The sequence below is a fragment of the Pristiophorus japonicus genome, chromosome 1, assembly GCF_044704955.1.
Source record: "Pristiophorus japonicus isolate sPriJap1 chromosome 1, sPriJap1.hap1, whole genome shotgun sequence".
Taxonomy (NCBI): domain Eukaryota; kingdom Metazoa; phylum Chordata; class Chondrichthyes; family Pristiophoridae; genus Pristiophorus; species Pristiophorus japonicus.
This window is the reverse complement of record NC_091977.1, coordinates 521,342,849-521,361,002: the sequence shown is the minus strand read 5'-3', so window position 1 is coordinate 521,361,002 and position 18,154 is coordinate 521,342,849. Positions and strand designations below refer to the sequence as shown.

General features: G+C 47.2%; 1 protein-coding gene across 1 annotated transcript in view; it reads right to left on the bottom strand.

Annotated features, from left to right (window-relative positions):
* LOC139277593 (guanine nucleotide-binding protein G(s) subunit alpha) overlaps window positions 1-18,154 on the bottom strand; it is a 352,449-nt gene that overhangs the window by 99,102 nt on the left and 235,193 nt on the right. The gene's annotated exons all lie outside the window — the stretch shown is intronic.

Here is an 18,154-nt window from a genome sequence, read left to right as displayed (position 1 = left end):
AGGCCCCGTCTGCCCTCTCAGGTGGATGTAAAATATCCCATGGCACTATTTCGAAGAAGAGCAGAGGGGAGTTACCCCCGGTGTCCTGGCCAATATTTCCCGGCATGGACTGATTGGGCCAAATGGCCTGTTTTTATGCCATATATCCGATGTGATCCTCCATATACCCCATTTCATCAAGGGGGTATGGAGAGAAAGCAGGAATGGGGTACTGAAGTTGCATGATCAGCCATGATCATATTGAATGATGGTGCAGGCTCGAAGGGCCGAATAGCCGACTCCTGCACCTATTTTCTATGTTTCTATGACTCATCACAAGATCTCAAACACATTACAAATGGGAGGGGCCATTCGGCCCATCTTAATTTATTTATCCAGCGGGATCAGAATGCAGCATATGATTATTACTTAAATGATCCCAAGATTTTTGCCTCCACTGCTCTAACTGCAAAGTTTATTTTACATGTCTGTGTGCAAAATTTCTGGATATCAGCCCTAAAGTTATCGTTTAGTTGTCCCCTTGTGCCATACCCATAAGAACATAAGAAATAGGAGCAGGAGTAGGCCATTTGGCCCCTCGAGCCTGCTCCGCCATTCAATAAGATCATGGCTGATCTGATCTTGGCCTCAACTCCATTTCCCTGCCTGCTTCCCATAATCCTCGACTCCCTTATCGTCCAAAAATCTGTCTCTCTACCTTAAATATATTTAATGGCCCAACCTCCACAGCTCTCTGGGGCAGAGAATTCCAAAGATTCACAACCCTCAGAAGAAATTCCTCCTCATCTCTGTTTTAAATGGGCGACCCCTTATTCTAAAGCTATGCCCCCTAGTTCTAGATTCCCGCACGAGGGGAAACATCCTCTCTGCATCTACCTTGACAAGCCCCCTCAGAATCTTCTATGTTTCAATAAGATCACCTCTCATTCTTGTAAACTCCCATGAGTATAGGCCCAACCACACTGTTTAAAGTTAGATTCCAGGTTAACTCGCTCTTTACTCTTCACACACTGTATAGCTTGAAAAACCTCAGATTCTTCCTTTCCCATCTGAAAAGCCCAAATCTATCCAGTTTTTCCTCATAATTCACGCCCCAGATGTGGGTCTCGATATTAATTCTCCCAGGGCCGACGAGAGTGGGTCGGGGTTAAAAAGTGAAATTCGCAGAACCTGACCCCCTACGTGCCGCCATTTTTACAGCGGTGGAATGCTTATTAACATATTGCCTGCAAATCCCGGCCTCCCCGGGAAGGCATAGCAAAAGCCGGTTTTCAACGTACAATGCGCATGTGCTGAAAACCGGCCTTTCCGACTTGTCAAGCTGGAGCTTGACAGATGATCTGCATCTCCACAGCGAGGACATTCGCAGGGGCAAGATTGCGATATTTGCCCATATCTTGCCCAGCGGATGTCCTGAAAACTCTTGCACCTGATAAAAAGCAGGTGCATAGCCTACGTTTACAGGCGTAAGAGTTTTAAAACATACAAAAGCATTGTAAAATAAAATTTTAAAAACACATTTTATGTTAAAACCCTGCCCACTAAGGTAAGTTTATTTTTAACCACAATTATAAAAAAACGTTTTTAAAAATCGGAAAAATATATATTTTTAATAAGACATAAATAACTTTAATTTAAATTAATCTTAAATATGTGGTATATATATATTTTTTTATTAGTGTTTTGGGTGTTGGGGGGGGTTTTCTCAATCATAATAATGGGAACGGCAACTTACGGAGTTCCCATTATTATGAATGGGAAAATACTGTACCTTGATTGGCTGTCCAGTGCCATGTGACTGCAGCTCCAGCTTACGCACATCCTGACGTGCATGTGCTGCAACGTGCAGTCAGTGAAGGCCTCAGGACCGGGATCTCTTGTGGGCGCAGCAGGAACAGGTAAGTGCGCTTCTTTTTTTTTTAAAAAAGAAGCAGCCGGCCAGAGTTTCTTGGTCTTTTAAATTGGGGCTCCTACGTTGCAATTTAGTTTGAATTAAATTGTGCTGCACAAGTTTCTGGGGCCCCTGAGGGGAGTTGTCGGGAAACTCGGCGGGGGTGGGGGGAGCTGCCATCTCAAGGCGAGATCCTGTTTCAGCATTCCTTGAAGGCCAGGAGGAGCAGGAGTGCTGCCCCCTCCCCCCCCACTTCTACAAAGAAGCATTAGGCCTCCTTCAGCCCCCTCCCAATAGCCGGGGACCGTCCCCAAGGGTCCCTGGGCTGCTGCCACTAGCCCGCCGGACAGGCTGTCCATTCGGCCGCCGGACAGTAGACGGAGTTACAAGATGCAAATGAGGCCCCTGCTGTTAAGATCGGCAGGTCAGAGGCTGGGTATTCTGCGGCGAGTGTCTCATCTCCCGACTCCCCAAAGCCTTTCCATCATCTACAAAGCACAAGGCCGGAGTGTGATGGAATAATCTCCTTCATCGTCGTTGGGTCAAAATATTGGAACTCCCTCCCTAACAGCACTGTGGGAGTACCTTCACCACACGGACTGCAGCGGTTCAAGGCGGCGGCTCACCACCACCAGGGATGGGCAATAAATGCCGGCCTTGCCAGCGAAGCCCACATCCCAGGAACGAATAAAAAAGAACCTCCATGACTCCGGCCGTACCGGGTTCTTGGACCCGATGATTAGCTATTTGACTATTTGTTACGGGGGGTGCTTGAATATCCTTCGCTTCTGGGCAACCAGAACTCCATGCAGCATGTAAGCTGCAATGTGATCCCACACAGCTTAGTGTCATCAACAAATTTGACCACTTTTCATTGGCTTTCTGAATCCAGGTCACTGATGCATAGATACATAGAAAATAGGTGCAGGAGTAGGCCATTCGGCCCTTCGAGCCTGCACCGCCATTCAATGAGCTGAACATGCAACTTCAGTACCCCATTCCTGCTTTCTCGCCATACCCCTTGATCCCCCGAGTAGTAAGGACTACATCTAACTCCTTTTTGAATATATTTAGTGAATTGGCCTCAACAACTTTCTGTGGTAGAGAATTCCACAGGTTCACCACTCTCTGGGTGAAGAAGTTTCTCCTCAAATTCGAAGTAGTTGTGGTCCCGGGAGCAAGCCTAGAGGTATCAAACTCAGTATTTCCCTTCACTCCCAACATAGCACCACTAATGGGCCTGTGTTGTTTCCTATCCTTTGTAAATAATCTGGAGCTAGAAGTCACGGGTACAGTGACCCAATCTACAGATGATACAAAGCTAATGGTGGTGGCAGACTCCAAAGCTGAACAGGATCAGCTACAGGAGGATTTGAACATACTTGGTAACTGGGCAGGCAAGTGGCAGACAAAATTCAATGCAGGGAAATGCAAAATGCTTCAGCTGGGGACTCAAAATTCGGGAAGGGGACTTTTATTTAAATGGAAAGAAAATATTGTGCCTGGAAAATGAAAGAGATCTGGGAGGGTCCTGGCTGACAATAAATTGAAGCTATTGCAATGGATTAAAAGGTCAATTGTGAGCCGAAAGTGAGGTAATCCCGCCACATTTATAAATCATTGGTGCGACCGCACTTAAAATACTGTGCACAGTTCTGCTCATCACTGTACAAAAAGGATATTGCAGCTATTGAATGATGTGGAAGAGAGCGACTATAATGACTGAGGGAGTGGAGGGATTGGATTATGAGGAGCGAGTGTGTAAATTGGGCATATTCTCACTGGAAGATAGAAGGGCGAGAGGTGATAGGATTGCTGTTTTTAAGATTCTAAAGGGACTAGATAATGTTGACAATAACAACTCCACCTTGTCCAGAACAGAACCAGAGGGTATGGCTTGCACTTGAAGGCGGTTACATTCAAAACTAATCTGATGAAACAATATTTCAGTGAGCGAGTGGTCAATCTATGGAACAGCCTCCCTCGGGAGACAGTGGAAGAAGTTAGTATTCATTCAATCAAATGAAAATTAGATCGATTTCTTTCAGTAAATAACATTTGGGGATTCAGTATACGGGTAACTTGAGACGTGCCATGTGGTAGGTATGGCATGCTTCGGAGGTACAGGAGATTTTGGACTTACGGTTTTCCATGATGGTTTTCCTTTTATACGGTTTTCATGAATCATAGAAATTTACAGCACGGAAGGTGGCCATGCGGCCCATTGTGTCCGAGCCGGCCGACAGATAGCTACCCAGCTGAATCTCACTTTCCAGCTCTTGGTTCGTAGCCCTGTAGGTTACGGCACTTCAAGTGCACATCCAAGTATTTTTTTAATGCAATGAGAGTTTCTGCCTCTACTAACCTTTCAGGTAGTGAGTTCCAGACCCCCACCACCCACTTGCGTCATGTCTGGGCTTGTTATAAAACTAACTGATGAAGATTGATTGCTGTGATTAGTCAACAACTTCATAATTTTTGTATCATGTGACCACCAGGATGCTAAAAGGTGAGAGATGGATCTTGACATTTTGTTCATCTATTAATTCCTATAGTAAATAGATTGATATATGAAGTACCTATCTAAGCGAAGTCGAGAAAAGATAAGCGAATATCTTCCAGTAGTCAGTTCTATTTGTAATTTTCTGCAAGCATTTAGCAACTTCTGTTGCTGTTTTGCAGATTGCTGTAACCTGTTTCCACTGTCTTTACCTTTCTAATACAGTACAGTATGTGCAGCACATAAACAGGCCATTCGGCCCAACCAGCCTGTGCTGGTGTTTATGTTCCACACCAGTCCCCTCCCATTCCATCTGCCTTATCTTCAGCATATCTTTCTATTCCCTTTTCTCTCATGTGGTGGTGGATGCAGAAACCCTCACCACTTTTAAGAGATGGTTGGCTGGGCACTTAAAGGGCAGTAACCTGCAGGGTTACGGACCTAGAGCTGGTAATTGGGATTAGACGGGATGACCTCTTGTTGGCCGGCGCAGATATAATGGTAAGTACTACAGGGAATAGAATACGGCCAGGGTGATCCCCTGGACTAGTTTCGATCGCCTGGATGGGTCGGAGAGGAATTTTCCCAGATTTTTTCTCCCTAAATTGGCCTGGGTTTTTATCTGGTTTTTATCTCTCCCAGGAGATCACATGGCTCCGGTTGGGGTGAAGTGTAGAATGTTTTAGTATAAGGGGTGTCGCAGTTGTGTGAGGCAGATTGGTTGGGCTCTAGTGCAATCACATCTTTCCTGTAATGTGGTGACCAGAACTGCAGACAGTACTCTAGCTGTGGCCTAACTAGTGTTTTATACAGTTCAAGCTTGAGCAAGTGGCGATGCCCTCAGATGGCACAGATTCCCAATTTAAAAGATTCAAATAGGTTTATATTATTACATATATTTTGTAGATGAGGAGTATAATGTGGGAACTTGTGAGGTTATCCACTTTGGCAGGAAAAATAAAACAGCAAATTGTTATTTAAATGGGGAGAGATTACAAAATGCTGTGGTACAGAGGGATCTGGGGATCCTTGTACATGAAACGCAAAAAGTTAGTATGCAGGTACAGCAAGTAATTAGGAAGGCAAATGGAATGTTAGCCTTTATTGCAAGGGGGATAGAGTATAAAAGCAAGGAAGTCCTGCTACAACTGTACAGGGTATTGGTGAGACCACACCTGGAGTACTGTGTACAGTTTTGGTCTCCTCATTTAAGGAAGGATATACTTGCATTGGACGCTGTTCAGAGAAGGTTCACGAGGTTGATTCCTGAGATAAGGGGGTTGTCTTATGAAGAAAGGTTGAGCAGGTTGGGCCTATATTCATTGGAGTTCAGAAGAATGAAAGGTGATCATATTGAAACGTATAAGATTCTAAGAGGGCTTGACAGGGTAGATGCAGAGAGGATGTTTCTCCTCCTGGGGGAATCTAGAACTTGGGGGCATAGTTTCAGAATAAGGGACCGCCCATTTAAAACGGAGACGAGGAGGAATTTCTTCTGTGAGAGGGTCATGAATCTGTGGAATTCTCTACCCCAGAGAGCTGTGGAGGCTGGGTCATTGAATATATTTAAGGTGAAGATAGACAGATATTTGAAGGATAAGGGAATCAAGGGTTATGGGGAGCGGGCAGGGAAGTGGAGTTGAGGCCAAGGTCAGATCAGCCATGATCTTATTGAATGGCGGAGCGGGCTCGAGGGGCCAAATGGCCTACTCCTGCTCCTATTTCTTATGAATCAAAGATGTCACACTTATGTACTTTGCATCAGATAAATGGATAAACTTGCCGTTATAATATTCCATAGCGAACTACAGACCGGACAACGCAGGAGAACTTCCTTCGATACAGATTCCTGGCAGGTAAAAATTGTCCAGCATTCTTTTCAATCAGAGATTTTCCAGAGCACATGCATTACAGTGTTGGCCTTCTGGGTAATTGACACTCAAGCTTGCTGCGATTTCTGGTTATTTGTGGGATATCCAGCTGGCCAATTGGTTGCGAAATGTCACAAAAAAGCCTGCAAGTCTATTAAAACTTTTTCAGGCAACGCATAGGCTACTTGGGGAAACGAAAGATCTTTTTAAAAAAAAAATAAATAGCATTTTACCATTTTTGCTGCAGAACTAATTCTGTGCTGAACCGGATCTGAATTAGCCATTGAAATGTGTGCGCAGCCCTGAGAATAACTGGTACTCGCTAAGCTGACCACAAAGTGATTAATTTTCAGTTTGTTAAATGTACAGTCGAGTAATTATTACAGTCTCCAACATTACTCACTGAGCAACAGGCACATGATTCAAACAACATTTTAAACCACGTTTCAGGCCGTTATAGGTTCCCTTGTGCTCGTAGCTTTAGTAACCAGCGAGCTGCAGTGCAACTGGTTCTCTAATTCTTTTGCGGAAGGTAGCATTTTGCCGTAGGTATTAGTTTTACAAAGACCAGCGCTTTCCATTTTCTCCAGAATGTGCCTCATGAAGCATTTTATAAATATGTTCAGACTCTCAGTCGGCTTGGAAAATGCTCAATTTAAAAGGCAGTTCAACTTCTGTGCAATCGTGTTTTAATAACAAGTCTTTGGGACTAAAATTGCCCCCTTTTCTCGCCCTGTTAGCGCCTCCCTGGGGAGGGGGGGGTGCTAACAGGGGGCTAACAGGGCGCAATGGTGTTTTCACCCGGGGTGCCTCCAGGTGCTGTCCCGGCGATGCTGCGCTCCGGTGCTCAACCGGTGATGATGTCATCGTCGTGCGCGCCGACCCCTTTTGCGTCCCGTGGGGGGGGAATTGTCCCGGGGGCCTTGAGGCTGTCGCGGGCGGATGTCAGTGGCAGCTTCGCGGGTTGTAAAGCTGCCGAACATCTGCCGCTGGGGTGCCCCTTAAACGGGGGGGCTTTAGCGCTCCGGGCTGCCATCTTTATGTGTCGGCCGACTCTTGCTTCGGCACGACAATGGCGGCCCTCGCGACGACCAGCCTGCCATCGTGCGGCCCGGCACCCTGCTTTGCGTGCCGGGCCACAGGCCTGGTCAATCGTCTCCCTGGTGGCCCAAAGGGCCTGCAGAGCGTGCAGTGGAGCGGCCCTCCCGCTTAATGGAAGGGAAGGGGCATTGTAGTGCGTCGGTGCTGCTTGGAGCATCCACGTAGCACCGGCCTGCTCCGCGTGTCGCTGGATTCAGTGCCGCGCTGCCGCCCCAGGAGCGCCTCTCATAGGCCCAATCCGCATCAGGGCCGGGACTTCAGGGCCGGGACTTCAGGGCCGGGACTTCAGGGCCGGGACTTCAGGGCCGGGCTATTTCAGGGCCTTTGTCTCTAAAAGAGCTAAATTTAAAAATAATATTTTCTGCTAATGTTTCTCAACTGCTCAGTAAATTAAAATAAATGGAGGGGGAGGGAAGGAAGAAATCGAGGATAAAGATTCCATGATTGGTTAGACACATATTCCTGAGATAAATATTGCATAAAAGGATAAGAAAACATTCCTATGTTCATTTCAGAGATGAAGACAAGTGACTGAATCACACCGGATATGAGGCGGTTCTAATGCAATGAATGAGTTGGCCTCCCTTTCATGAGTCAGAACAATCTAATTGCATCTTGTACATTATCTTAATATATGTGTAGTGAAAATGCCTTCATCAACCCTTTTCAAAAGCTGGTGGATGTGTCAGCTGTGTCTCGGTTGGTTAGCACTCTCACCTTTCAGTCAGAAGGTCGTGAGTTCAATCCCACTCCAAAGACTTGAGCACAAAATCTGAGCGAGTGCTGCACTGTCGGAGATGCTCAACTAACCCATAAATCAGATTATCTGATCAGTTATCTCATCGCTGTTTGTAGGACCTACCCTTGCGCAAATTGGTTGTTGCGTTTCCGACATTGTAAGGCGTTTTGTGACTTCCTGAGGTTGTGGAAGGCGTTTTATTATGAAATGCAAGTTCTCTTTCTTGTATCAAGTTTTCAAGTAGCAGTAGCCTGGTGTAGACTGTCGGACATTCTGAGCTGAGAGTGTTTCTATTAATGTCAAATGAAACACGCAGGCCGCTGAAATGTTTGGTACGAACAGATTCAAAACAGGAATTGAAAGCGACTTTTAAACAGAAAAAGAGATTGAGGGATGTAATAGGAAGGCCCGGTTGAAAAATGAATCAAAAAGAAATAACCTTGGACCCAAAAGGCTTCTTTTTATTACCAAAAGGATGCTTAAGTTACCAAGTATTTTTGCACTGTCCACTGATAATTTATTTGCTGCACTGCAAAATGGAATTATTCAATAATTGAATTAAACAATACAAGTAACACAGCAAATTAGGAAATTAAGTGAAAAAATCCTTTCTTTAAATTAGATTATTTGAATTAAACAACTCTGAATTTAGAGTACATTATTGTAAGGGGAATAGATAGGCGTTTCTGCGACCGCAATCGAGACTCCAGGATGGTATGTTGCCTCCCTGGTGCAAGGGTCAAGGATGTCTCGGAGTGGCTGCAGGGCATTTTGAATGGGGAGGGTGAACAGCCAGTTGTCGTGGTGCATATAGGTACCAACGATATAGGTAAAAAAACGGGATGAGGTCCTACAAGCAGAATTTAGGGAGCTAGGAGTTAAATCAAAAAGTAGGACCTCAAAGGTAGCAATCTCAGGATTGCTACCAGTGCCACGTGCCAGTCAGAGTAGGAATCGCAGGCTAGCTCAGATGAATATGTGGCTTGAGGAGTGGTGCAGAAGGGAGGAATTCAAATTCCTGGGACATTGGAACGGATCTGGGGGAGGTGGGGCCAGTACAAACCGGACGGTCTGCACCTGGGCAGGACCGGAACCAATGTCCTAGGCAGAGTGTTTGTTAGTGCTGTTTGGGAGGAGTTAAACTAATATGGCAGGGGGATGGGAACCTATGCAGGAAGACAGAGGGAAGTAGAATGGAGGCAGAAGCAAAAGATAGAAAGAAGAAAAGTAAAAGCAGAGGGCAGCGAAATCCAAGGCAAAAATCAAAAAGGGCTACATTACAGCAAAATTCCAAACGGGCAAAGTGTGTTAAAAAGACAAGCCTGAAGGCTCCGTGCCTCAATGCGAGGAGTATTCGGAATAAGGTGGACGAATTAACTGCACAGATAGCAGTTAACGGATACGATGTGATTGGGATTACGGCAACATGGCTCCAGGGTGACTAAGGTTGGGAACTCAACATCCAAGGGTATTCAACATTCAGGAAGGATAGACAGAAAGGAAAAGGAGGTGGGATAGCGTTGCTGGTTAAAGAGGAAATTAACGCAATAGTAAGGAAGGCCATTAGCTTGGATGATGTGGAATTTTGTACGGGTGGAGCTGCGGAATACCAAAGGGCAGAAAACGCAAATGGGAGTTGTGTACAGACCACCAAACAGTAGTAGTGAGGTTGGGGACAGCATTAAACAAGAAATTAGGGATGAATGCAATAAAGGTACAGCAGTTATCATGGACGACTTTAATCTACATATAGATTGGGCTAACCAAACTGGTAGCAATACGGTGGAGGAGGATATAAGGGATGGTTTTCTAGACCAATATGTCGAGGAACCAACTAGAGGGCTGGCCATCTTAGACTGGGTGATGTGTAATGAGAAAGGACTAATTAGCAATCTTGTTGTGCGAGGCCCCTTGGGGAAGAGTGACCATAATATGGTAGAATTCTTTATTAAGATGGAGAGTGACACAGTTAATTCAAAGACTACGGTCCTGAACTTAAGGAAAGGTAACTTCGATGGTATGAGACGTGATTTGGCTAGAATAGACTGGCGAATGATACGTAAAAAGATTTAAAGATCACATGGATGAACTTCAACAATTGTACAGCCCTGTCTGGAGTAAAAATAAAACGGGGAAGGTGGCCCAACCGTGGCTAACAAGGGAAATTAAGGATAGTGTTAAATCCAATGAAGAGGTATATAAACTGGCCAGAAAAAGCAGCAAACCCGAAGACTGGGAGAAATTTAGAATTCAGCAGAGGAGGACAAAGGGTTTAATTAGGAGGGGGAAAATAGCGTACGAGAGGAAGCTTGCCGGGAACATAAAAACTGACTGCAAAAGCTTCTATAGATATGTGAAGAGAAAAAGATTAGTGAAGACAAATGTTGGTCCCTTGCAGTCGGATTCAGGTGAATTTATAATGGGGAACAACAAAATGGCAGAGCAGTTGAACAAATACTTTGGTTCTGTCTTCACAAAGGAAGACAAAAATAACCTTCCGGAAGTAGTAGGAGACCGAGGGTCTAGTGAGAAGGAGGAACTGAAGGATATCCTTATTAGGCGGGAAATTGTGTTAGGGAAATTGATGGGATTGAAGGCTGATAAATTCCCGGAGCCTGATAGTCTGCATCCCAGAGTACTTAAGGAAGTGGCCTTGGAACAGTGGATGCATTGGTGATCATTTTTCAACAGTCTATCGACTCTGGATCAGTTCCTATGGACTGGAGGGTAGCTAATGTAACACCACTTTTTAAAAAAGGAGGGAGAGAGAAAACGAGGAATTATAGAACGGTTAGCCTGACATCAGTAGTGGGGAAAATGTTGGAATCAATTATTAAAGATGAAATTGCAGCACATTTGGAAAGCAGTGACAAGATTGGTCCAAGTCAGCATGGATTTATGAAAGGGAAATCATGCTTGACAAATCTTCTGGAATTTTCTGAGGATGTAACTAGTAGAGTGGACAAGGGAGAACCAGTGGATGTGGTGTATTTGGACTTTCAAAGGGCTTTTGGCAAGGTCCCACACAAGAGATTGGTGTGCAAAATCAAAGCACATGGTATTGGGGGTAATGTACTGATGTGGATAGAGAACTGGTTGGCAGACAGGAAGCAGAGAGTTGGGATAAACGGGTCCTTTTCAGAATGGCAGTCAGTGACTAGTGGGGTGCCGCAGGGCTCAGTGCTGGGACCCCAGCTCTTTACAATATACATTAATGATTTAGATGAAGGAATTAAGTGTAATATCCCCAGGTTTGCCGATGGCACTAAACTGGGTGGCAGTGTGAGCTGTGAGTAGGATGCTAAAAGGCTGCAGGGTGACTTGGACAGGTTAGGTGAGTGAGCAAATGCATGGCAGATGCAGTATTATGTGGATAAATGTGAGGTTATCCACTTTGAGGGCAAAAACACGAAGGAGGAATATTATCTGAATGGCGGCAGATTAGGAAAAGGGGAGGTACAACGAGACCTGGGTGTCATGGTTCATCAGTCACTGAAAGTTGGCATGCAGGTAACATAGAAAATAGGTGTATAAATAGGCCATTCGGCCCTTCGAGCCTGCACCGCCATTCAATGAGGGGGGGGGAGGAGGAGAAGGGGAAGGGGGGAGGAGGAGATGTGAAAGGGGGGGGAGGAGAAGGGGAAGGGGGGGAGGAGAAGGGGAAGGGGGGGAGAAGAGAAGGGGAAGGGGGAGGAGAAGGGGAAGGGGTGGAGGAGAAGGGGGGGAGAGGGGAAGGGGAAAGGGGGAGGGAGAGGGGAAGGGGAAAGGGGGGTGAGGGGAAGGGGAAAGGCAGGGAGAGGAGAAGGGGAAAGGAGAAGAGGGGGAAAAGAGAAGAAGGGGGGAAAGGAGAAGGGGGAGGGGGAAAGGAGAAGCGGGGGGAAAGGAGTCGGGGGGGAAAAGGAGAAGGGGAAGGGAGCGGGGGAAAAGGAGAAGGGGGGGAAAGGAGAAGGGGAGGGGAAGGAGAAGGGGGGGTGAAAGGAGAAGGGTGGGGGGGAGGCTGAACGGGCTGGGAGCACGGGTCGGGTCGGGGGGGAGGTTGGAGGTCGGGTTGGTTCGGTCGGGGGGGGGGGAGAGGGAGGGAGGGAGGGAGGGAGGGAGGGAGCGCGGGTCGGTTCGAGTCGGGGGCGGGGGGAGGGAGGTCAGGTTGGGTCGGGTCCAGTCCGGGGGTGTGTGTGGGGGGGGGGGGGGGTTGGGAGCGCGGGTCGGGTCGGGGGGTGGTGGGAGGGAGGTCGGTTCGGTTCGGGTCGGGGGGGGAGGAAGAGGGAGGTCAGGTTGGGGGGGGGGGGGGGGAGGGGGGCGCGCTGGTCCAGTCCGGGGGCAGGGGGAAGCGGGAAGTGGGAGTTGAGTCGGGTCGGGAAGCGGGAGTTGAGTCGGGTCGGGAGGAAGCAGGAGCTGGCCGTGGGAGGAGCCTTAAGCACGCAGCCCCAGTGAGGCCATTCGGCCAGGGCTAGGGGCTGCGTGCTTCAGGCCCCTCCCACACAGTTTTGGGCGCCTGGAGCTACTGCACATGCGCGCCCACTGTAGCGCGCAAGTGCAGAGGTCCCGGCACTGTTTTCAGCGCAGGGACCTAGCTCCGCCCCCTACAGGTCGTGCTGCGCCGCGCCAGGCTCAAGAGGACCAGCAGAGAGCCCAAGAATCTGGAAGTTTTTTTTAGGCGCACTTTGTCGCGTGAAAAACGGGCGTCCAGGTCGGGGCTGCGCAGTTCTATGCGCGTCCCGAAACTTGTTGGCCTTCATAATTAGGGGATTTAAGTATAGGAGCAGGGAGGTCTTACTGCAGTTGTACAGGGCCTTAGTGAGGCCCCACCTGGAATATAGTGTTCAGTTTTGGTCTCCTAATCTGAGGAAGGATGTTCTTGCTATTGAGGGAGTGCAGTGAAGGTTCACCAGACTGATTCCCGGGATGGCTGGTCTGACATATGAGGAGAGACTGGATCAACTGGGCCTTTATACACTGGAGTTTAGAAGGATGAGAGGGGATCTCATAGAAACATATAAGATTCTGACGGGATGGGGCAGGTTAGATGCGTGAAGAATGTTCCCGATGTTGGAGAAGTCCAGAACCAGGGGACACAGTCTAAAGATAAGGGGTAGGCCATTTAGGACTGAGATGAGGAGAAACCTCTTCACTCAGAGAGTTGTTAACCTGTGGAATTCCCTACCACAGAGAGTTGTTGAGGCCAGTTCATTGGATATATTCAATAGGGAGTTAGATATGGCCCTTACGGCTAAAAGGATCAAGGGGTCTGGAGAGAAAGCAGGAAAGGAGTACTGAGGGAATGATCAGCCATGATCTTATTGAATGGTGATGCAGGCTTGAAGGGCCGAATGTCCTACTCCTGCACTTATTTTCTATGTTTCTATATCGAATTCCCCTCAACCGACCCCACGTCAAAAAACAAGGCTAAATGATAAAAACATAGTTAGAATGGAGAATGGCATTACATTCGAGGAAACTGGAACCGAAAAAAAAATGTGTAAATTATCATGTGTTCCCTTCAGCTTTACGAAGGAGAAAGATTCTATAACTAGGACTGTATTCCCTGGAATTTAGAAGGTTAAGGGATGACTTGACCGAAGTTTCCAAAATCTGAAGAGGAACAGATAGGGTAGATAGAGAGAAGCAATTCTCGCCGGCTGTGTAGTCGAGGATTAGAGGGCATAGCAAAATATTAGAGCTAGGTCTTTCAGGTGTGAAACTAGGAAACACTTCTACACACAAAGGGCGGGTTAACTTTGGAACACCCTACCGCAAACGGCAGTCGGTGCTAGATCAATTGTTAATTGTTAATCTGAGAGTAATAGATTTTTGTTAACCAAACAACAACTTGTTTTTATATAGCGCCTTTAACGTAGTGAAACGTCCCATAGCGTTTCACAGGTGTATTATGAGATTAAAAATTTGACACCGAGCCACATAAGTAGAAATTAGTGCAGGTGAGGGTCAAAGAGGGAGGTTTTAAGGAGCGTCTTGAAGGAGGAAAGAGAGGTAGAGAGGTGGAGAGGTTTAGGCAGGGAGTTCCAGAGCTTGGGGCCTAGGCAACAGAAGGCACAGCCACCAATGGTTGAGCGATTATAATCAGGGATGCTCAAGAGGGCAGAATTAGAGGAGCGGGGATTGCGAGTCTAGAAGAGATTACAGAGGTAGGGAGGGGCGAGGCCATGGAGGGATTTGAAAATAAGGATGAGAATCTTGAAATCAAGGTGTTGCTTAACCCGGAAGCAAATGTATGTCAGCAGGCACAGGGGTGATGGGTGAGCGGGACTTGGTGCGAGTTAGGACACGGGTCACCGAGTTTTGGATCACCTTTGGTTACGTAGGGTAGAATGTGGGAGGCCAGCCAGGAGTGCTTTGGAATAGTCAAGTCTAGAGGTAACAAGGGCATAGATGAGGGCTTCAGCAGCGGATGAGCTGAGGCAAAGGCGGAGACGGGGGAAGTTACGATGGTGGAAATAGGCTATGCTGCGGATATGTGGTCGAAAGCTCATTTCAGGCGTACTCCTGTTCCTATGACGAAAACTTAAGGAGGTGGATTTGCAGATTACCACAGAATAAAGCCTCTTGCTGAAACAGGCGCATGATATCTTCTGAAGTGAACTCTGTTTAGTTAAGATCTGCTGACCAGTTATGGAAAGTATGCAAATATACCGTTAATCTAAGTGGTACCTTCCTGATTCGTCCTTACAATATAAACCATTATAAATACTCAAAAATGAGCGAGTCACTTGCTATCATTAGTGCGGCTAATTCATCTGTATGATATTCTTCTGCCCACTACTTTAACGACAGTGCAAAAGTAAAAATCGTCAGTGATCGTGGCAGATGTTCACTGGTTGTATTGAGAAAGCATTCCATTCTCTGCTCTTTAAACAGAGGCACTGTAATGACTCAAGAGTCTTGTTACGGTAAACTGCCTCAGGTGTAAACCTGATCCAACTTTATTCGTGCCCAAAAGTACCCGGTGACATAGTATCCGCCCCCCCCCCCCCGCTTATATACCAGTGACCGTGCACATGCGCGTACAGCCCGATGACCTCCGACAGTGGCGCCCTCCGGTGACCCCAAGCATCAATACATAACAGGCATTAACCCATTTATTTTCACTGAACGATGGCGTTGTACAAATGTCTTGGGACGATGCAAATGAACATGACAAATATTTCAAGTTGGATCCCAATATTAGCCAAAATAAGGTAATTTAAAAGAAAGTGCTTCAGTTATTCTTTTTATTAAGAGAATTCTTGGGGAGGGGATTCCAAAATCCTGGAATCCCCTCCCCAACAACCTTCACCACACAGACTGCAGCGTTTCAAGTCGGTGGCTCACCACCACCTTCTCAAGGGCAATTAGGGATGGGCAATAAATGCCGGCCTTGCCAGTGACGCCCACATCCCGCGAATGAATAAAAAAATTACAGCCGGAGAGGGCAGTTGAGATGCAGTTCGACTGATGCCAGACACCCTCTGGTTCCTTGCACAAGTTCCCCCTTTTGATGGATTAACCCAGACAATGAGATGCCAGCTGGCTATTTGACAATGGAGGGGGGGCATTGCAGCTGAGCCAATGCTGTCCATACCCGACATGCACACTTTCTAGCGTGTGCTATTGGATAGAATCAAGAGTGGAAGGCCGACTTGATTTATTTTTCTTCCCTAGCCAGGACACGAGGTCAATTGGAATGCCACCAAAGCCGGGTCAGTTAATTGAGTATAACCTGGAACCTTCTCAGGCATGGAGTTCAGCTCCATGTGGCATTTACCAGTTGAACCGTGGAATGAGCTAAAGTAGTAGCTTTCTTATATAAAAAAACAGCTTGAAGAACTCCCCGATGCCTCAGTCTATGTTGCTAATGAACAGCAGAGTCATAACGACTAGCAGGGTCCTAGATTCCATCCCCAGTATGTGTTTAGTTATCTGACCTCAGCTGGGGGAGATCTGTGTATGTAGAAGTGTCAGCTGTGGCTCAGTGGGTAGCACTCTCACCTCTGAGTCTGAAGGTTGTGGGTTCAAGTCCCACTCCAGAGACTTAAGAACAAAAAAATAATCTAGGCTGGCACTCCAGTGCAGTGCTGAGGGAGCGTTGCACTGTCGGAGGTGTCGTCTTTCGGATGAGACGTTAAGCTGAGGCCCTGTCTGCTCTCTCAGGTGGACATAAACGATCCCATGGCACTTTTTCGAAGAAGAGCAGGGGAGCTCTCCCTGGTGTCCTGGCCAATATTTATCCCTCAATCAACGTCACTAAAACAGATTATCTGGTCATCATCTCATTGCTGTTTGTGGGACGGCCACCACATGTTAAAAAAATCCACCCACAGGCATCTTCCACCTTTCAGGATGTAGTTCGGGATCTGGAATATTAGGTCCTTCATTGAAACACCGATGAACTCATCGCTTTGAGGGACTGCCTATGATGATGATGCTTGTGGGAGCTTGCTGTGCGCAAATTGACTACATTACAACAGTGACTACAATTCAAAAGTGCTTCATTGGCTGTAAAGCGCTTTGGGACATCTGGTGGCCGTGAAAGGCGCTATATAAATGCAAGTCTTTGGGCTCAATTTTCCCCAATGCTGTTTTTTGGCGTATAGCCAGAGTTATGCCTGTTTTTTCTGGTCCCAACTACTCCATTTTCTGAAATTGGCGCCGGGCAGCCTGTCCTGTAGTGGGGGGGGGGGGGGGGGGGTGGGTGGAGCCTAACGCTTGCGCTGAAAAAATTATGTCCCCCCTTCCGCACATGCGCGAAAAAAAGGACATTTTTTAATGTGACTGCTATGGACGCACATGCCCAGTACAGCTCCCGGTCTGTATTCGGCCATTTTTAAAGAGCCAGTTGTGTGTGAGAACTTTAATTCTCAGTGGAAAAATCGGAGCTGTAATACAAGATGCAACACGGCTCAAGGAACAAGAATTTCTCACAGGATGAAGTGGAGGCTCTGGTTACTGTAATTGAGGCCAGATGGCACGAGCTGGACACCAGCAGAGATCACATAAAAGTTTCACCAAAAGAAATGAAGAAACACTGGAACCAAGTTGCAGAAGATTACTGTGCAATGGTGACCACCCCGAGGTCTGGAGGCCAGTGCAAAAAGTGCCAGGACCTTGGTCAAGTAGTTAGTGTAAGTAATATTTTCATTTATTCAATGGAATTGCAATTGTAAATGTGACCAGCTGTGTCCCACCCAGCAGAAAGACCCTCTCTAAAAAGTTATATTTTCATCTTTGTAGAGGAAGGTGGCACACAACAAAAGGGAAAGAACTCGAACAGGAGGAGGCCTGGCAAATCTGACCCCACTGACACCCTTGGAAGACAAGGTCGCTGCTTTGATGGGCCCTGCTTGGGGAAAAGCAACCACCACTGCACAAGCTGCGCCCACACTCGAGGGAGAGGGTAAGTCCTGCAAATTCCAGTCTGGTTTTGCTAAACGCCAAGTACTGCGTGGGCTAGCCATGCTTCGGTTCATGGGGATGTCTCCGTCAGCTACGCTTCGGTTGTTGCAATGTGCTATCATTCATCGTGATCCTTCAAATCAGCCTGCTGCCTGCGCTGTATGAACCTACTCATGCACCCACCCTGCCCCCTCCTCTGTTCCTAACCATTTGTCTGTTCTGTTATATTTTGCAGAACTTGAGGCCAACCCTGACGATGCAGAAGAAGATTCAGACGCGGCCAAGCCTGAAGAGGAGAACATCTTCCAATCCCACCTTCAAGACCAAGAGCATGGGGGTGAAGGTGAGGGGGAATGGGTGGAGATGGATGAAGCCTTCACTTATACTCACTTTGGAGGAGGTGCAGGTGCCGCCCATTAAGGTGCCAGTCCCTTTCCTGAGTGGCATGAGTGTTGCTGGGACATTCCATGCTTTCTCACAGTCCGAGGCTGCAGGTCTCAGTGGGGTGCAGCGAACCACACCCAGGGTGAGGAGGGGAAGGAGAGCTCGACAGCGCTCTCCTGAGCTGAAGGATCTAACAGATGTGGTTCAGATGATGGCAATGAGTGCGGAGAGCATTGGCCTTACGCGATCACTCCTGGACACCATCAGTGGGGTGGGTGATG